Here is a 20,784-nt window from a genome sequence, read left to right as displayed (position 1 = left end):
AATGGCACATTTTATGATTAAAATTACAGAGGCAGGCACGCATCGCAATGACTTATGTAAAACTTATCACAAAACTAACCAACAATATGTCGGTGTCATATTGAACGTACTTGGATGTCTATGATACTGTCGATTTCTGATCAGATTATTTCTTATTGTGGCGAGTTGCAGCAGGCCATGTCAGGAGTAGTCGTATAGCTTTTAAAAACCGAAAGTGATCCAAATCGTGTACAGTAGGGACTCTGCGACAGTCCTAGCATTTTAACATGTTGGGGTTCATTTGACAACTTGATATGGCCTGTAATCATGATTTATTACTGCATTATCATAGGTTACTGAGACACTATGAAAAAGGGTAACAATACATCTTGTGGCACAAGAAGGCACGCTCAGTTATTGCCCTAAAGTATTACCAAAATATTTGCATTTTTAAGATAAGATAACCTTTATTTGTCCCACATTGGGGAAATTTGCAGTCTACAGCAGCAAATTTGGAGGGGGGGGGGTATAGAAAAATAAATAAATAAAAATTTGAGGGTCTAAATGTCAATGAAAATTCAACAAACTTTGTACACATTGGGCCTTGTGAGAAATGCCAAAAATACGTCTGTGGCACCCCGCACAGATTTTCAAATGAACTCTATCCCAGTCCGTTTGACCTAGGACTACGAAAATTGGCAGTCGCGTGCATGTAGGACCCCGAGAGATATTTTTTTTCCAGTGCAAAAGTCTCTCTTGCATGAAAATGACAAAACTGAAGAACAATAAAACCAACATTCAGTTGGATCAGTTTCAGTGCATTTTTCCCCACAAAAATCAACTCACTCAAAAATATTTATCTTATTGTAGCACCATGTTTGTCCAACATATCATTCCAAATCTGCCCAAAAATATTAGGCTCACTCACATTTTAATATAGGGCAGTAGAACACCCAAGGTAAGCACAGTTGACAAGACTGACAACCCCCCTAGCTCCACCAGGGCTAGGGGGGTGTTCACAGACCCGTCATAAATCTGTGTAGCCTAATTGAAGCCCCTCCAGCAATTTATTTGATATTCTAAAATATATTTTAAATGTATCTTCTCAGCCCTTCCCCAGCCTTTAGCCCTGAAAATAAATAAATAAATAAATAAATATCCTGGAGCAGTGCAAACTTGGGCTGTACAATATCAAGGTACCTGGGACAATACAAATCTTTAATTTTCGAAATAATTTTTAAGAATCATGCTTCCTTCGCCACAAAATAGGAAATTTTTAATAACTCCCCTGTACATGCTCGAAAAAAAATTGTAGATTGACTGTCATGCCTTGAAAATATCGGCATGAAAATATTTTCGTATGGATACAGTGCCATCTAGTTAATGTTGTTGTAGTGTTTTATTTTCGGTCATAATTGTGTACAGTACTTTGTTACACCTGCGGGTCGTTTTTAAGTGCTCTAAAATAACGTTGATTTACGTACAAAATCGGGGTATCGTCCCCGCCGTAGAAACGGAACTCAACTGTAACACGAGTCCCTCAATCGTAACACGAGAGCCCCCTCTCGTCGCGTGTTGTGGTATTCTCCCTTTCGGCCAGTGGGTGACGACATTTTACCGGCTGAACTTTGAGAGCCCCCGACTGTTCTCACCCCAACATGAAGAAGGATGCTGTCACGCTGAGTGCCTCTCACACACACCAGTCCGAGCATCCCGGCTACCATTACTCCCTCTTTGAATCCCAACTTCATCATTTATGACAAGGTTGCCCCAAACGTGGCGCGTTCACGAGCAAGGCGAGAAAAAAGACACACAAGGTGGCACTGCGGCTGTCTAAAGTGGGGACCACTTGGCTAACTAACGTTGGCTAATTGCCCCCACCGCTGCTCCGCTCCGCTTTGCTTTGCTCGCCGCTATTGTTTGTTGTTGCAGCCTCTCCTCAAACAAATCACAGATGTTGTAGATCAAGCTCTCCAAGGTAAGTGCCGTGAGCGCACACTATGAGCCTCGTTATTTTGCTTCCAATGAGTGTTCCTGTGGGGAAAACGTGCCAAATTACGCTGCACAGTGTGGTTTGTTTGGAAACGTCAACCAGCTAGCCGCTCGGCTAATTTCCCTGTTAGCTTGAGGACCGGGTTTATCTGTGAGCTAACGCGGTGAGCCGGTTAGCAGCAGCCGCTAGCCCTGATTGGGAATGCCAATTGGGAGCGGTGTACTGTCTGGCTGCGAACAGCTGGTTTCGCACAGTTTCGCGTCAGCAACGCGCAGCACAAAGCTCACGATTCGTGTCCGGACAGCGTTTGTGGTTTTGACTGCAACAGCGAAAGTGAAAGCACAGAGAGCGCGTCCCATTTGAAATGACCCCGTGCAGTGTGCATGAGTGCCTGTGTGATTCAAGGAGTAGTCGGAGCCCATTGAGCTATTGTCATTAGCTCATGGAAATGTTAGCTGCCAAATGCTCTCATGCTTCCTTTAGTGTGCCACGCTTGTGTTTTGGCTCGTTGCAAGTTAACGGCTGCTTTTTTGGGGGTGTGAGAAGGTGTACAACCCCACCCCAAACATTAATAGTTGGAAAACAGGCACATTGTCAGCAATTAGAAGTGGAAAAATGTCTTTTGGCAGGCACCGAAGTTCAAAACATCAGGTGAACTATGGTGAGTCACTTAAGAAAGAGTATAACTTCAATGTTCCATTTACAAGTTCAGGTTTTTGAACTTCATGATGGCTTAGTTATAAGTATGAGGGGAAAGCAAGGTGGTCTGGTGGATAACATGGCCTCCTCACAGTGCTAAGGTTCAGGGTTCGAATCTCTGCTCTGACCTTCCTGTGTGGAGTTTACTTGACCTCCCCATACTTGTGTGTTTTTCTGGGAACTTCCTTCCCATTCCCCAAAACATTTGAAGCGAGTCTTCAATGAATGTTGCATACACAGTACATTATTTCTATGCATCCATTCTCCTTGCGGAAACATTGTTTTGACGTTAGAACGAGGCACTTTGGTGACCTTGTAGTCCGAAGTCCCAGCTATTTGTATCCCCACGTTCCATAAACGTGCATGCTAGGTTAATTGAGTATGCTAATTTGCCCAGAGGTGTCAATGTGTGTGTGAAAGATCAGATCTTTATCTGCCCCAACCAGTCCAGGTTGTACCCCACCTTTTTCTCTCAATCAGAAACCGGGGCCCGAATGACTGAGCATATTCAGCCCATACATATGTTGTAGACCCTCCCCCCTTCACCCCACTTCTTGGAAAAATGCCAATGTGACCTCGTTTTAGATACTTTGTACAAATGCTGGACTCTCACTGATATTTAGCGACATTATAAATATCAAAAGTATAATCTTGTAGATGTATGGATTTAGTTGTACATAATGTAGAATATTTTGTAAGGATATGAAAGGTGATATGACACCAACGCAAACTGACAGATTAGACGAGCAAAGTTTTCATTTTAAAATCAGATATGTGCACAAAAGGCTGCCGCCTGTCTCCTTGAAAAATAAGCAGCTTCAGATGTCTTATCTGCATTTAGCTCAAGGACAGCATCGGGAATGTTACATTTCAGCCATATCTTGGTTAGATGACTAAAGAAGTGCTTCTCTATGAACGGCATTGCTCTCTCTGGTTAAATTATGAGTGGGCCTACTACAGTGACACCTTCATTGAACACAGTCCGCTCCTGCACACGTCGACCCCAGATTTAAAATCCATACGACCATTTTTGATCAACTGATTTTTAAAAATAATTCGTTCTTGTTGGGCTTTACACAGATCTGATCGGCTGGATCGGATCGGTACTGCTGCTTCAGCTTGTGTGAGTTGACTAATTGATACGAGTACCGAGTTCCTTTATGGTATGCAAATGCAGCGCCTTGTGAAACAAATAAAAATATACTGTTAATGGAAATGTGACTTAACCTTGTCATACTGCTTTCACTGCCTGAAAAAAATGCATTGTGTTTGCCCAAGTACTATGTCCATCAATACAGTACAAGACTGCCCTACAATTCATAAAAATGACCAAGCATATGATCGTATTGCATTTTATATTATTATTGTTATAATATTATCATCATTGTGAAAACCTGATTTGCTAGAGAAAAAACAAGTGCAGATTTGGAATCATGGCAAACAAATCATAGGGAATAGAGTAGTTTACTAGCATCTCTGATTAAAAAAAAAAAGGGATTAATTTGTTGACCAGTATTAATAAAATAATTGTTGATGAGTAGATCTCAAATATGAAAATGTGCAGCTAATGGAGCCTGTCCTCAGTTGTATGCCAGTTTTTGTGTTCTGGCCGGAGCATTTTCAGCATTACTTTGGTGGCATCTGCTGGACTTTGTTGTTAGGTTTTTTTCATTGAGTGTTTTTTTTTCCTTTGCGTTTGTGATGTCCTATTTTGTTGGCAGCCCTTGAATGCACCCTCCCCAGGCCATCAAAAGTAAACATATGTTTCTGTTTTTCTTGTGATGCAGTCAGAGTTGCAGCTAGCTTGTGTCGTCTACTTTGCTATTCCAGTTGTCTTACCTCCCCAGCATTCATTTAGTGTAAAAGCCAAAAATGAGTTCATGAAGTTTGTGTGAAGTGCTTGTGCGTATATTTGTTTGACCGTCGGTGATGCCACGTCAATTAATGCTCGTGTGTTGTTAAAGGTTTCAATGCCGGGGAATATTGTTGATGAGCCTCATGTGAAGGTGCGTTGTTTGCGTTGAATATTTTTACTACTACGGCTTCTTTAAAGCGATTTCACTGTACCAACAGCCCTCTTCTTACTGTGTGTGATTTATCTTCAGAGATTGCCTCCAACTCACTTGTTTATTTCAAGTGACACAACCCTTCGCTCGTCTTTGCAATGACACCGGATCATTCTTCTCCCTGCTTGTCAATTTGCCACGGTGTTAGTCGACGCTTACATTAAATTGAATGACCTGAAAGCTTAAAAGCATTGCTTGGTAAATCACCGCTATCCTCAGCACTACATTATGTTTAATGCCCTTCATCAAAACCTGACGTGGACATGTTGGGCTCTTTTCCAATCGCCCGTAATCGTAACATCTCAAGGTACCTGCTCGGGCTTGTTGCGGGTCTAAATGGTTAATGTCTGCAGCCGTGAATGAAACAGTTGCGCCAGACACCGTACAGTCATTTTATCGGTTATTATTTGGAGCTCAATTATGATGTTTTTCTTTGTAGAACTGCTGTGTCTTTAACGGGCGGTGGGAAAAACAATCCTCATTATCTGACTAGTTCGAGGGTTAAAGGAGGTCAGGGTGTTTTATAGTGATTCAAATTGAGCTCAAGCGCAGCAGTGGTAAAAATGACGAGTGACACACCCCATCCACCGAATGTTAATGCATCCCAGCGCTTGCAGATTAATCGTAAGAGAAATAGCCTCAGTTATTTCCCTTTCATGGCTAATGTGTGTTAGAGGAAGGCCAGCTCCTTGTGAATAGTAATATGTAGGACAGAAAAAATATGATGGGAGGGGAAAAAAAAATCCATTTTCACTACAGTCTAGCACTCAGAGTATTTGTAGGCTGATTTGTCATTACACACACTCGGCAATTCGACATTGACACGCTGGGTTCAGATTGCCTCTCGCTGTTTTTCAGCCGCATGCCGTCACTGGATTTTTTTTTTTCACTGCCATGAATGGCCAAGATGATTGCTCATTATAATGCCTGGCTGTGGTCTCCGAGCTATGTCAGGCTCCGCACGAGGTGGTGTAATAAAGGTATTGGTGTGGGAAGCCTGTATTGAAAAATAGATATTGCACTCTCCGCAAGGCTATTGTGTGTCAAAGCAAGGTGACGAGCTGATATACTGGCTTTTCAGCGCATTTTGTTTACACTTTGAAATAATGCTGGTAGGGGAGTGGAAAGTTTGCCTTGTGAAAAGCAACACAGTCGACTCGTCTTCAGAAACCTTCAGAGCGGTGGCAGTTTATTCAATCCTTAGAATGGCATTTAGTGGATTTGCAAAGCCACCAATGTATTGGAATCACTGTATTACAAATCAAAATAAGACAATTTGAAAAGCATATCATCCTCCGACAAGAAAGTGAAGCAAAACGATTTTTGTAGCTCATTAGAGGTGCAACGATTAATCGATTCATTGAAAACGAATCCTTGTCAAGTTCAATCCCTAATTATTTTTCGATTAATCGATTAATAATTTCGATTAATTAATTATTAGTCGATTAATCATTTCGATACATTTTTGAAATAAAAAAATTGTACAAGTGCTCAAAATTTCATTCTTCCATCTAAGCAAACTAATTTTCTTTGTCATAACTTTGTTTGTTGAATCAAAATAAAACATTTGCTTATATTTTTGAAAACAATGATCGTTTTTTTGCCTATTTTCTCACTCTATGGACCAAACCAGTAGCTGAATCATTGTTAATTCATTCGGGCCCGACCGATATGAATTTTTTTTTAGGTCAGTGCTGATGTCGAATTTTGGCAGGAAAAAAATGAAGATGACTGATTAATTGACCAATTCATTTTAAAAATGCATCAAATATGCCCAAAATATCTCCCCCGGACCCCTCGTGAATTTCAATGTGCGTCAATAATACACTTTTTGCGGGTGGGCCTGGTCCATATTCCCAGCAAATATTTTGTTATTAAAAAAACAACATCAACAACTTCCCTTTTCGGTTCCCACAATTTATTGCATACCTCACTGCATTTAATTAATGAAGTCATGAGCACATTAATGCTTGACTTTATATTGTGCTAAAGAAGTGACATCCAGGTCAGTTGGTGGCACAATTTGTATTTCTCACTCAAATATTGCATTAAATATTAACATTTGCTTTGCTTGCAGACCACTCATATAGATGGCTAAATGAATCAAACAGACGTATAAAAGTTAAAACTAACTTGATCTTAGTAACATGACACACGCAAACAGATAGGAAAAATAAGATGACGGTTACATATGATGTCATATTTTTCTATTTCAATAATGAATCAGCGCCAGCGGGCATGACCACTCGGCGACATCTCATCATTCAAAGGTCTTTTCGTCTGTCTTGTGGTTCGGAAACTTATGACCGAATTCATCCTAATATTTGACCGCATGACAACTTTGCACAGATGTTTGAATTTGTCACGGCTCAAGTAGCCACACAGTATCATCTCCGTGCATGTGCTCAAACTTAGGAGACATATGAATCAAAGTCAACCCTTACAACGGGGACACACATCTGATTGCCATTAGGCAGACACTTCCACACCCGCTCTGACATACGATGGCAGCCAAAACATCACAAAATACATAACATAAGTACACGGTGAGCCCCCCCCCCCCCCCCCCCGCCCAACTCTTTATACATGGGATGTTGTGTTCACCTTGCGAGGTGAAAAAGATCAAGCATGAGAGACATTTGGCTCATTGTCTTGTATGACGGAAACCTCACCAAACGCAAGCGTGGCTCTACGCACAATGAGCAATGCGTTCAGAAGCAACTGAAGTGGAGAATTGTGGAAAAAAAATACAGGGCAGTCAGCGACTCCATGCTGCATGTTATGAAGAAAGGTTCAATGTTTTTTAATACTGCATCGTTATTGTTTGTCAGAACTCACTGGTGGCTCACACAAGAAGCGAAGCTCCTTGCCCCCCTCCCGAAGGTGCTTCTTGCTACGCCAAAAGCTTGGTAATTGGCTGTAGCAAAAGCCTGGCATGTGTTGTTTTAAGATATTGGACTGACCCACAATAGCCGCACTGGCGGATCGGAGGCAAGGACAGCAACACCCCCCTCGCCGTCAGTCCAACCATCACCAGCAGCCCATTTTCTGCCGGCTTATCCCAACAAGTCAGTGGAGACGAGATACTGGATGTGATGTGTCTTCTTTGTCAGTTTCCCTTCACCTCTCGTAAGAGCTGCCTCATATCTCATCCGAGTTTGATTGAGGCCCAGCTATGCGGTGCCAGACTTGTACCAAAGAAAACCTTAATTTATTTATTTTTTGCCACCAATTTGTGTAACCTGGATACTGTAAACAGTACAAAAACAGTACGTATTTTTGGATGTACTCACTCTCTCACTCAGTCACTCAATGCATCTTAAATGATTAGAAAGTGGTAGAAATATTTTCGAGAAAGGGAGCAAAAATAAACAACTGAGATACTAATGTGCTTGCACAAGTGTGCACACCCCCTAATAACTATAGTGATGTGGCTGTGTTCAGAATGGCCCAAACACATTCAAAATCATGTTACTTTGTAAGTGCTAGTCAACAGTTGCACCTGCCACCATTTTCGCCGCTTCCGATAGACCCCAAACAGATGTTCTAGTAGGGCGGCCAGGTGGGCCAGTGGTTAGCGTGTCGACCTCACAGTGCAGAGGTCGTGGGTTCGATCCTGGCTCCGGCCTCCCTGTGTGGAGTTTGCATGTTCTCCCCGGGCATGTGTGGGTTTTCTCCGGGTACTCCGGTTTCCTCCCACATTCCAAAAACATGCATGGCAGGCTGATTGAACACTCAAAATTGCCCCTCGGTGTGAGTGTGAGCGCGGATGGTTGTTCGTCTCTGTGTGCCCTGCGATTGGCTGGCAACCTGTTCAGGGTGTCCCCCGCCTACTGCCCGAAGACAGCTGGGATGGGCTGCAGCACGGCCCGCGCCCCTTGTTTGGATCAAGCGGTTCCGAAAATGGATGGATGAAAGATGTTCTAGTCGGCTTTTAATGGACAAGAACAAGCCTAATGAGACTTTCCACAGCATCAGTGACTTCATTGTTCAAAGGTATCAGGTGGGGTAATGGCGGTTCGAAAATAAATTCAGCAAAATTGAATGCTGAATATGTACCATACATATAATATGATGTATCAGTGAAACAGCATTTGCACATATATAGATCTCAAATGAACTCCTCCCAATAAACATAGCATGCCACTATTTGAGGAGCTACCATCATCATTTTTGTGTTGTTTTTAGCCATCGTAGCCCCCATAGTACACAAATGAGATTTGACTTGATTTGTCTTGTGCATTTAACAATTAACACACACGAGTGCGCCGTGTGAGCCACATAGCGTGTTTCTTCCCCCACACGAGTGACTGCGGAAACTACAAATGAAGCGTCGGCTAACGTTTGCAGTCGCAACATGATCACCACATTGACACGGGCTCAGTATTTATTCACTGAATTCATGCATAGGACAGACAGTTTTATCGAATTTGTGAAGGTAAGGTAAACAGTAGCGCAATTAAACTGCAACGATGAAAAAGAAACAAAAAGTCAGCCATTTGCCATCCCAGTCAAGGAAGAAAATGAAATGGTGTAGGATCAGCTGGATGGCCCCTGAGGGGATGGAGAAAAAGGCGGGGGTGCGGGGCTGGTGGGGATGGCGTAAGGGGATGAGGAGGAGTCCTTTGCTGTTATGTGGGTGTCAGTACTTATTAGGTAAGAGATTGCCTCATCTAATGACACGGCATGGTGCTCGCAGTGCAGAAACACAAACAATGCACGGCAGTGTTTTACTGTGCACTCCCCCTGCAGCTGCCTGCCCAAAGACGTTTGCGTAGACATACTTTCTCGCTCGAATATTTCAACTTCTTTTAGGATGAATCCCTGTTCTCCCTCTCTCGCAGCGACACACATTTACTCCTTCCGCGAGACAAAAGGCCTTTTTTTTTTTCCTTCCCCGGCACGCTTTCCTCGCCGTGGCGCAGTTGAAAGATGGTGATTTAAGGGCTCACAGGCACAATGAATCGGTGCGCGTTCCTCTCTGCTCTCATTGTTTCGATTGACAGCAGCAGTAGTTTTCAGCTTCAATCTATGTTGTCACGTAAGGCGATGTCACCTGCTCTGTTTGCGGAGCACCAGCACAAGGGGACCTTTTGTCCCTTTGTGTACCTGTATGGTTGCTATTGATGTCTTTGACCTCTTATAAACACTAATGTTCACTCTACCGTGTTTGTTGTCATCATCTACCAGTGATCTTGTTTCGCTGAGTAGAAGCGTACGATTTCAATGCCCTCGAGGTGGAAAGCTTGGACCACTAACTGGGGAAAATTTAACTTCAAACACAGGTGTCAAAGTCAAGGCCCAGGGGCCAGACCTGGCCCGCCATATCATTTTATGTGGCCCGCGAAAGCAAATCAAATATCCTGATGGTTGCTAAAATCTGTACCAACATTTTAAATTCTCATTTGTAAGAAATAAGTGATACTGTAAGCATTTTCTTGTTACCAAACCCCGCATTACGGTAACTTAAATAATAGGTGAATCATTGGGAATTTCTCCATTGTGAGACAAATAAAGGTTTTCTTATAAACCGTTACTCTTGACTTCTTTATATGGTTTCGGTCATAACGGCCCTCCAAATTTGCATTTGAATTTGACACCCCCGCCTGAGAACTTTATGCTTTTTAGATGGCTGTCATGTGTGACATCACAAGAGACTTCATAAAATCACACAAAACTTGCTGAGTCACCACATCAAGCATTATTTCTACTGCCTTCTACAGAGTTTCCACATTTGGTGATGTTACCACAAAAAGTGACGAGCAAGGAGAAGCTTATTCTACTCCATAAAAGTCTCCATGCAGGCTGCTCTGTACAACAGTGAAGTTGGTAAATAAATGAAAGAAGAACAGAATCTGCACTGCAAAGTGAACCTCAGGCACATTCATCATCAAAACTACACGCAAGTTATTTCTTATTCCAATCCAGCTTTATTTATAGAGCCATTTAAGAACAACGCCGTCTGCCAAAGCTGAACACAGCATAACATGTAAACAAAGAAAATAACAACACTCCGGATATCTACCTTAATCCTACTCCCCAAGAGCCTCTCCGTGAATTATGTGAGCGACTTCCGGTATGAATCGAAACTGGTGTTTTGTTTACATGGAAACCGTTTGAGCGAGTCCACTTTGCATCACAGTTAGAGACTGGTTGTTGCAGCCTAGAAGAGAAAACAGTTCAAACACGCTACCTACTCATGTACTCATGAGAAGTAGGAGGATGACAAAAAAAAAAAAAGAGGTCATCGACAAAGTACAGTCACATATTAAACTGCTTTCTGAACTCTGTGGCTTCAGATGTGAAGCAATGAGCAATCTCAAAAGCTCAGAGGTGTATCACTACCTATAAAGTCGGTGGCGTTTTGTTAGAAGTGGTTTGGACGCAGTCTTATTAAGCTTAATGCAGAGAGACATGTAGGAGCCAGCCAAACTTGCCACTTCCGGCTGCATGGTCTCATGACTGGGACGCTTACTGTAATCAAGCTTCATCGCTCATTGTCATAAAACTGGAATCATTTAACATTCGGACATGTGCATGCATGCAAAAGCCTTGAGATAGCCACGTTAATTTCACCTGTAAAGGATTTAATACATTTTAGGCTCGACCAGAAATTTCAGCGGAAAGCCAAGTATCCCCAACTGCAAGGACTTGCAAATTATTGTATTTTGTTTTTGGTTTACCCAATGTCTCAACTTCATTGGAATGGCGGTTTGCATTTATTGATGCATCTATAAACATTTGGAGGGGGGCGCCAATACTTTTTCGCTATTCCCGCCAGGGCTTGGTCTCTATTCCGCAAGAATTGTGGTGCTTCACTGTATGAACAAATCAGTTATGTTTCGTTTTTTTTTTAAGTGGTTTTACCCCTGTCGTCTGTTGCCAGTGCGGTCATTGCACGTACCGCTGCGTTGTTACCGTGCCGAAGGCCGTGTGCGCTTGCAGAGTGGCAGACCTCTGACTTCGGATTTAATGCCGACGCCACTCAAGCCAATGTTGAGTTCAGGGCTTAAGCAGCTCTCAGAAAATAACCACCCACCGTCCCTCGTCTCCTTTTGCCTGCACCGGGGCACTGTCGACTCTCCTCTTCTGTCCTTGCTCACGCCTTTCTTTGCAGGCCAGGCACACCTATTGAGCGACCCGAGCCTCCAGTTTAGTATTCTGGTACTTAAAGGCTGGATTGACTAGGTTTACGGATGGACATGTTGCCTCCGCACTGCAGTTGCAGCAGCCGTCACAGAGAAAATGAGTTCTGAGGATTGGGTTTAGATTTGCCACTGGAGCACTTCCACCTCGGCATACCATCAGAGCAGAGAGAGAATATGAACACCGAAGCACAGCACTGCTATCTAATAGATCAATTTGTAATAAATCTGTTGCCTCAAGCTGTTGTTCCGTCCAACTCACTATAAAGTGTCTGCATTTCTCCTGTAACGAAATGTTTGTCAGGCCGGATGTTCGGAGCGCCTGCAGCTCAGTTCATCTTTTAATGTTTTTTTTTTTTTTCCTTGTGTGTGAAGTTAACGCATGTTGAGCACATTGCTGCCCTCTTGTCAATGCATTCAACTGGAGGAACCCCCCCCCCCCCCCCCCCCCCCCCCCAAAGAGGTGTGGTTCTAACCAATCGATGTGACTGAGCGCTGAAATGAAGAAGTAACGCTACTCTCACATTAAATCTCCCCGCTATCCAATATGAGCCATTAATCACGATGATAGAGCTATTGATTACGCTCTCAGCCAACATTGCTTAATGTATTTGCCAAGCATCATTCCACAATAAGGATCTGTTGTAGTTGCCGCCCCCCAATTGGAAGGGCTCTATGATGACAACGGTTTGATCATTGCAGGTAACAAAAGAACGAGCCTCTCATGGGATCCCACTGCTCCTCCTCCACTAGCGACCATATGGACCGTACTAATTGTGTTTTACGCCAGCCATTTTCACCCATCCATCAGGGACTTGTGGGAGTGCTGTAGCTATAATGTCACCAGCAGTGGGGCTGGCCTCGTGAAAGAAACATTAGCAAGCACGATGAGGAGACAGGAAGGCAATACACTGCACGTATTGATTGAACTATGGAGCTTTTCTGCGCCTTTTTTAAATGCGCAATTTGTATTGTATGCCTTTCCCCCCTTAATCGGCGCGCAACCTTCACCGCTGATACCATCTCGTTCTAGGCATCAGGCCAGCATATGCGTGCGCGGGTCCAGCTAATAAAAGCCCTTCTCTTGTAATCCTCTCTATTGCCACACATTTTCTCCCATCAATTTGCGTTTTGTTCATTCATATTCCGACGGATGCCGCGTCCAGCCAGTTCCTCCGCTGAGACAACAGCGCTCATCTATTTTGTTTAGTGACAGCCGAATTGCTGAAGTAATGGTGTGGAATGTAAATGTGACATTCTCAGTATTTGCTCAGCCCTCCAGGGTGGCGATTGGTGTTTGAAGCGCTAAGTGTGACTGTGGCAAATCAGTGTGCGTTTTAATGTGTTTATAATATGCAATCATTAAAGGGCACCTTTATGGAAATGAGATCCATCGAAAGAGGGGCGCTGGTGACAGAGGCTGGTTAAAAAAAATAAAAATAAAAAAGATAAAAGGTAGCGCTTGTTACATTGTGTCCCTCTTAACGAGTTTCTAGTAATTATTGAAATTTATGTTTTCTGCAGAGCTGTAAATCTGCAAGCTATTTCCTGTTAATAAAGCGACAGAAGCAGCCCAGGCGTTAGGGTGGGAAATAAGAAGCGATGAAGCCTCCAACATCCTTTCCCCAGCCTCGGAATGAAGTGGCACAAGCCCTAATTAACTGAGAGGATGAGCGACTCGGCTCTTGCTAATGAAGACGCTCCTGTAGCCGCATGCTTCCAGCGCCGTCTATCTGGCTTTGGCTTGCCTCAGGTATTTTGTAGCCCCCCACAACCCCCACCCCGTCCATATTATGTGTGAAGTTGTGGATGTGACTAGTGCACTGATGCACTGAGAGAGGCTGTTCTGTTGCCAGGGAGTTGTCCGGGAGTCCTGCACAGGAAATCGGTGCGCTAGATGATGGTTATTGTAGTTTATGTATATTGTTGCAAGAGTGAGTGGGTGAGACAACATTGATCCCTTGTCATCGATTCCAAAGATCCTCTTCAAAATGACAATAAACTTGTTCCTGGTGTCATCTTGTGGAGCACTCCTTTTTCAAATCGGCAGAGGAGCAAATTACTCCTGTCACCATCAGCCGCCCTAAAGCTCTCGCGGCGTCGTGTGATCATCTGCTGAGTTGAAAGTCAGGTTAAATCTCGCTTTGCTCGCTTTTGTTTGGGCTTCTGTCAGTGCCGCCACATTGCAAGTCTTTGAAGCACATCGTGTTGGTTTTGTACTGTTGCCTAGATGTAAGCCAATGCGCAATGAATTTATAGAGCAACAAAGTAGACGTAATATGATCTGATGTACCTCTTGTACTGAAGGCATATGTTGTTGTGGAGGAGCGGGTTATGATTGATTGCTGGAAACCAGAGCTCGCCTCACCTCCCACACACTATTTACCTTTAAGCTTTCCTCCATCGTCTCCCCCCCCCCCCCGATGTCAGCGATATTCCCTTCTTGTCGCCTTTTCCCCCTCTTTGTCGTCGCAGGCAGCGCGAATGCCCCTGGGGACAAACGGACAAGTATAAGACAGCAAAAGGTGAAGCTCTTCATCTTTCTTCCTTACCAGCACTCAGCCAGACAGGTTCCAGGCGCTCAAAAAAATAACCAAAAAATTTAGGATTCACGGTCACTAAGCTTGAGGCATAGCACGACAGGAGTCATTTTATTCGGCTGTCTTGTCAGATGAAGAAAATATGAAGTGCTGGGTGATAATGCGGGAGTAAAGTCTTGAATATGTCTTGATATACTTATAAAATATAGTAAGACAACCGTTTGTTCTTGTTTTGGATTTGATCAACTTATCAATTGTATTCAAGAAATGATAATTATAATGAATATCAGAAAATTGAAATACAAAAGGAGAAAGAATAACTATATATATACAAACCAAAAGGTGTATAAATAGAATAGTATAGTATACCGGTACATAAGGGTAAAAGCATTTGATGATATGTACATTTTTCTTTTCTTCTTTGTTTTGAAAAATGATCAAATCAAATTGCTACAAAATAAGGGTTAGGACTAGATAAGTTACTTACTTCTTCCTACTCCCTTAAGCATACAACTGTGATGTGTGTTTTCTTCTTTTATCTACTTTCTAATTTTCCTTACATAATTTTTGTTTGACTTTTGTCAACCTGTTATTGTGTATACTACATATGCTCAATAAACAATAAAAGTAAAGTACAAAAAAGAATTTGGTTTATGTACACGTACAAATAATTCACAGTCAGTCATAGTGCTCTGCGATATTACTATATGTATCAATCATAGTGCAAATTTCCCCAGTGTGGGACAAATAAAGATTATCTTATCTTATAGTGCAGTATAAGTACGATATCATTTACATGAGGCATGTTCAACATCACTTTGATTCTGACAAGTACAAGTACAATATTCATCTCTTGACTATCGGTACTCACTGATACCGATACCAAATAACTAATACTTATATTCTCAGTTTGTGAAAGCAAGTCAATGAGTAAAATAAGTATATGGATCAAATGCCGTGATGGAGAAGGTCTTCACCCAAATTAGCAAATGAATTCATTCTTTTTGTTTCCAACACACTAATAATGCATTTTAAGCATGAATAAAAAGTACACATATGTTTTTAGAAATAATGGGCAAATAAGAGGATGGACATGGATGGAATTTCAAAGATGAAACCCCCCCTTCCAACCATCCAGACATTTAGTATATCTAAAACGTATAGGTTTTGGTAGCAACACACTAACAATAGTTAGAGTTTGTGGAAGCAATAGCCACTAATATAGACAACAAAGAATTTACTGTTGGGGTTTTCCTAGATCTAAAAAAAGCTTTTGACACAATAGATCACAGTATATTATTGAAAAAACTAGAAAGATATGGCATTAGAGGTGTAGCTTATAAATGGATAAAAAGTTATTTAGAAAACAGATATCAGTATGTGCAACTCAACAATAAAAAAACAAATCAACTGAAAATCACTCACGGAGTTCCTCAGGGGTCAGTGCTTGGTCCAAAACTATTCATCTTATATATAAATGATAACTGCAAGGTCTCAAAACAACTTAAATGTGTCCTATTTGCTGATGATACAACTTTCTACTGTTCTGGAATAAATCTGAAACAGCTCCTGACAACCGTAGAAAACGAATTAAACAAATTAAAAAACTGGTTCGACAGAAATAAATTGTCACTTAACCTGAAAAAATCGAAGTTAATTGTTTTTGGCACAAGACCAATCAAACACCAAGCTAAAATTATGGTAAACTCAATTGAGATAGAAAGAGCGTATGAAACCAAGTTTCTCGGATTAGTAATAGACTCAAAACTATGTTGGAAGCCACATATCGATAACGTAAAAAGAAAAATAGCCAAAACCGTAGGGATCCTCTACAAAACCAAGGAAGTGCTAAATAAGAGATCTTTGTACACATTATACACTTCATTATTATTACCATATATGACCTACTGTGTGGAAATATGGGGAAATGCCCGCAAAACAAACACACTCCCTATTCTCAACCTACAAAAAAAAGCAATTCGAATTATTAATCGATCAAAATATACGGAACCCACAAATCCACTATTTATCAAATTAAATACGATGAAATTTTATGACCTGGTTGACTTTAAAACCGCCCAATTAATGTACAAAGCACACAATAACCTGCTCTGCCAAAACATTCAGAAGTTTTTCGAAATTCGAGAAAGCAGCTATGATTTAAGAGGTACCAACTTATTCAAAAAACTCAAAACAAGAACAAACATCAAGCAAAGAAGTGTATCTATCAAAGGTGTTAATCTGTGGAATAATCTCGAAACGGACCTGAAAATGAGTAAATCGCTTGCTGAGTTCAAAAACAAATTCAAAAAAATAGTACAAACAACCTACATCAATCAGAGTTAAAATGATAAATTCAAAACATTAAATATAATGATAAATCAGAACTAAGTTGATAAATAGAGAAAGGTATATAAATATCCATTATGAATACAAGAGAAAATTGACACAAGAGTGTCAGGGTGTGGAAGTATATAATCCCGATACAAACCAAAAGTTGTAAAAATATCACGGTTAAGGGTAAAGTATGAGCCTTAATGGAGACTTCTTTCTTCTTACTTTTTTCTTTTCTGATTGATATAAAAATGATTTATTAGATATAATCACATAACGGGGTAGGACTAGATAAGTTTTTTACTTCTTCCTACTCCCTTGAACATAATAACTGTGTTGAATGAAGATTGATTTCTTTCTTTTTACTTTTTTTTATCTACCTTATTTTCTGTCAAATTATTACTGTATATATGTTTTATGTTCAATAAACAAACAAACAAACAAAAAAACAAACAAACAATACACTCTAAACATTGATATAAAGTATAAACGTAATTATATGTATCAATTTGCATTTTATTGGGCATTTGAGAAGATTGACATGGATGCAATTCACTTTGAAAAAAAATGTTTTCTAAGACATACATGCCATTTACTTCCTGATAGAAGGCACCAGTGACTCATATTGACAATCTTCGCAGGGCCGCCATGCGTTGTTATGAGGCCGCTATCGATAGCTGATATCCGTACTAGCCCATCCCTACCTGTCATATTTCTCTTTTCAGACTCTACATATTCAATCCCAGGTCCTTATTTATATCTTTGATTTTTTTTCAAAACCTAGTGTAAAAAAAAGGGTCTGAAAATGGCTGGAACTGAATGAGTTAAGTACGTGGTGTATTGGGTAGCCCTCTTGCTAAGCTACTGTAGCATCTGAGACGGTCACACAGTCACCTTTCGATTTCGTCATCCTTCCGCTTCACTTTCCACACATGACTGTTTTATGCTAAATCCATCAAATGGATGATTGGTCATGCCTGGAAAGTGTTGCTCAAAAGCCAACTGGTATGTTACGCTGGTCACTTGTGAGTGGAATAAATTATACCTTAATTATTATAAATAACAATAATTATTGTTTGTGTAAAATTGTCAGTTATTAAAATTATTTCGATAATACACAGAGCCTGCTTATTTTGTCCCTTGCAATAAAATGTTTCTTTTATTTGATAATACTGTCATTTCTTTAGGTGCATGTTAAATATCGCAATAATATCGATTGCAACACCCATATCGTACAGTATATCGCATGTTTTTCCAATCTCGAGCAGCCCTATCGCACATATTTCCAAATAAGAGGTGGGCATATGTCTGCAGGTCCTTCATCGACTGTATGGAAAATTAACGATCAGTTTATTATGATTTTGGGGTGCACAAGTTGCGCCGTGCATGTTGCCCTCATGTGCTTACTCAAGATTATTACTGTTAATTATATGGCAAAAAGTATTCAAAATATATTTTATTTTTTTAATATTCTTTTTACAATGATTCATTTTTACATTTGAAATGGTTTGCAACGATAGATTTTTTTTTTTAATGACAGAACAGTAAGTTGAGTTAGAACCCCATCACATTTAATGTACATGGCGCATAAAACAAGATCGAGTTCGAAATATGCTCATGTCAACATGAACGCAGTCGAGACAAGTGAGTCCATCAAACGTAATCACATACTGACTTGCTTACTTTGCTAGTCTGCCTGCATACTTGGGCAGGGTATACTCCATTTGTAAAAGCTTATTATTTGCATCTACCTGAACTTGATTAAGTGCTTGCCTCATTTAAAACGATTCCAACCGACCTGGCCCGCGGGTTTTTTTTAAAAAATGATTGGCAACTGCTGTGGCGCTGGTTTCCCCATTCGGTTGACGTCTTTGCAGATCTCACGAGTGCAATTGAGCTCTCAGAGAGCGCCGTCGCAATTCAAGGCACAAAGCAACCAATTTGCTCGGCAGAAAGCCAGTGTTGCCTCGCTATCTGCAGAAGATGGTGACTCAATACAATACAGGTAAAAGCTAAAAGGACGTCAGTTTAAATTTCAGTCCTCAAATGTGCTTGCAATGCTTGGAGTCTCGGGGGATGACAATCCCCACCAATGGGGACATGGCCTTCCCCTGCTTCTTTCCCCTTCCTCTTTACGCTCTGCATTTAACACTCCGAGGTTTCCATTAACCAACTGAGAGCTTGTGAAAATCTGAACATAAAACAAGTCTGCTTGTGACTCTTCCCTAGAGTTGCATTCGTCTTGCCAGTGATGCTGTAAAAAAAAGGGATGACAAGAGGCCAAGAAAACAAAAAGGGACATGTCCTCTATATTATTTTCTCTGATGGCTTCACTCTTACCTTTCGAGTGCGGCTGCTTACATCAGTGGCCTCATTCGCCTTGTACTTTCTTTTACGGGGAGATAAAAATGCAAGCCTTTTTTGGGGAGTTTCCTGTACATAGATAAACTAGGGTGGTCGAGAACTAGAGGTCATGGTTTGCTCTTAAGATTCTGAGTGTATTGTATTTGTAAGCTAATTAGCAGTAAGGGAGCTCATGGGTAATGAGGATTGAAAGGCGTGCCATAATTGTTTGTGGCATGTGAAATGAGAAACTATAATGTGTGACTTGTGGCCCCAGGAGATGGCAATCTGGTTGGCAGCTTCAGAAGAGCGTCCAAGAGATCCATTTGCACATGTTTCCCTCTGCTCTTCCGAGCCATAAACCTCTCTCAGGTATTTGGCCAGCAGTGATTTTTTTCTTCCTCACCTTACCTCCTCATGCTATTTGTGATCCTGTGCGGAGGCTTGAGGAAAACCTCGCAGGCAACATGAGTGAATCCCGTGGCTTGTGCTTGTGTGTGTGTGTGTGTGTGTGTGTGTGTGTGTTTGCTTGCAGTCCTTGTTCTCTGCAAAGCTCTGCAGCACCACCTGATTTGACTTGGTAATGGGGCATTGATGAGTCTTTGGGGGAAATCGAAAATGGCTCGCAAAGCTGTGCAGCCAAGACACACCAGTGTGTAGATTTCAGGACATGAAGCTCCAGAATGATGGCAGAGACATCCGTGACTTGTATTGATGCTTGCTCATGGTGTTATGAAAGAATTGCCTCAACGGTATTAAATATATTTTCTATTGGGATTGACACAATTCATAGTTTGATGTCTTATTTACTGATATTCCATCCCTCCATCCATTTTCCGAACCGCTTAATCCTCACTAGGGTCGCGGGGGGTGCTGGAGCCTATCCCAGCCGTCTTCGGGCAGTAGGCGGGGGACACCCTGAACCAGTTGCCAGCCAATCGCAGTTATTTATTTTTATTTACTGATATTGATCGATGTAAAAACAGGCTCTGTTCACTGACACGACTTCTTTTTATAATCAAGCTCTTGCGACTCTTATTGCCGGTTGTCCACTGTGTGATTTTTGCACTCCTGATCAGAATGATGCAGGATACGGCCCACGCCGCACAGCCTAAATCTGTAATTCACATAATGTTCTCACCTTGAATTGTGGCTACGACGGAGCGAGTTTCAGCCTCCAAACAATTTTATCTGATTGTTGCCGTGTCGCCCGGGACATGAAATTATGCGCTTGCTGCAGCCAAAATAGAAATCAGTTCCTCCTTCATCTTTTTTGTTTGGGCTGATGAAAAGTCTCTGTGACCGTGTGGATGCCGTGCTGAGAGATTACATTTTTTACGTCAAGATTATAGTGACCAAAATCAAAAGCAGTTATCAGTGCAGTAAGCCAAGGCCTATTTTCAGTTCGCTAATCACACATTCACCTCTTCGCATTTTCTCCCCTGCGATAGTTACCCACACTGAAAAACGTACACATATTTGTGGTGCTTGCTATATATTTGCGCTTTCTGTAATGCCCTAAACTGCCACAAGAGGGCGCCAAATCCAGGGCTAATACAAAAGTGGAAATTGGTCAAAGAAGTATGGTGAAGTGACACATCTTGCCGGTTCGAACATCTTTGCATGTTGGAAAGTAGCTAAGTTTCATCTCGGTGGTTCGCGCAATTTACGGTCCTTGCCTCATA

General features: G+C 41.6%; 1 long non-coding RNA gene across 1 annotated transcript in view; it reads left to right on the top strand.

Moving 5' to 3' along the window:
* The first annotated feature begins 1,692 nt into the window (after nt 1-1,692).
* Nucleotides 1,693-20,784, top strand: part of LOC147210251 (uncharacterized) — a 49,645-nt gene continuing 30,553 nt past the window's right edge. The window contains exon 1 of the long non-coding RNA XR_015100484.1: nt 1,693-1,957. This is a non-coding gene — a long non-coding RNA (uncharacterized LOC147210251). The remainder of the gene's footprint in view (nt 1,958-20,784) is intronic.

Source organism: Hippocampus guttulatus, chromosome 1 (genome assembly GCF_054856545.1).
Source record: "Hippocampus guttulatus isolate MCC_2025c chromosome 1, RoL_Hgut_1.0, whole genome shotgun sequence".
Lineage (NCBI taxonomy): Eukaryota > Metazoa > Chordata > Actinopteri > Syngnathiformes > Syngnathidae > Hippocampus > Hippocampus guttulatus.
This window is presented reverse-complemented; position numbering and strand designations above follow the sequence as displayed.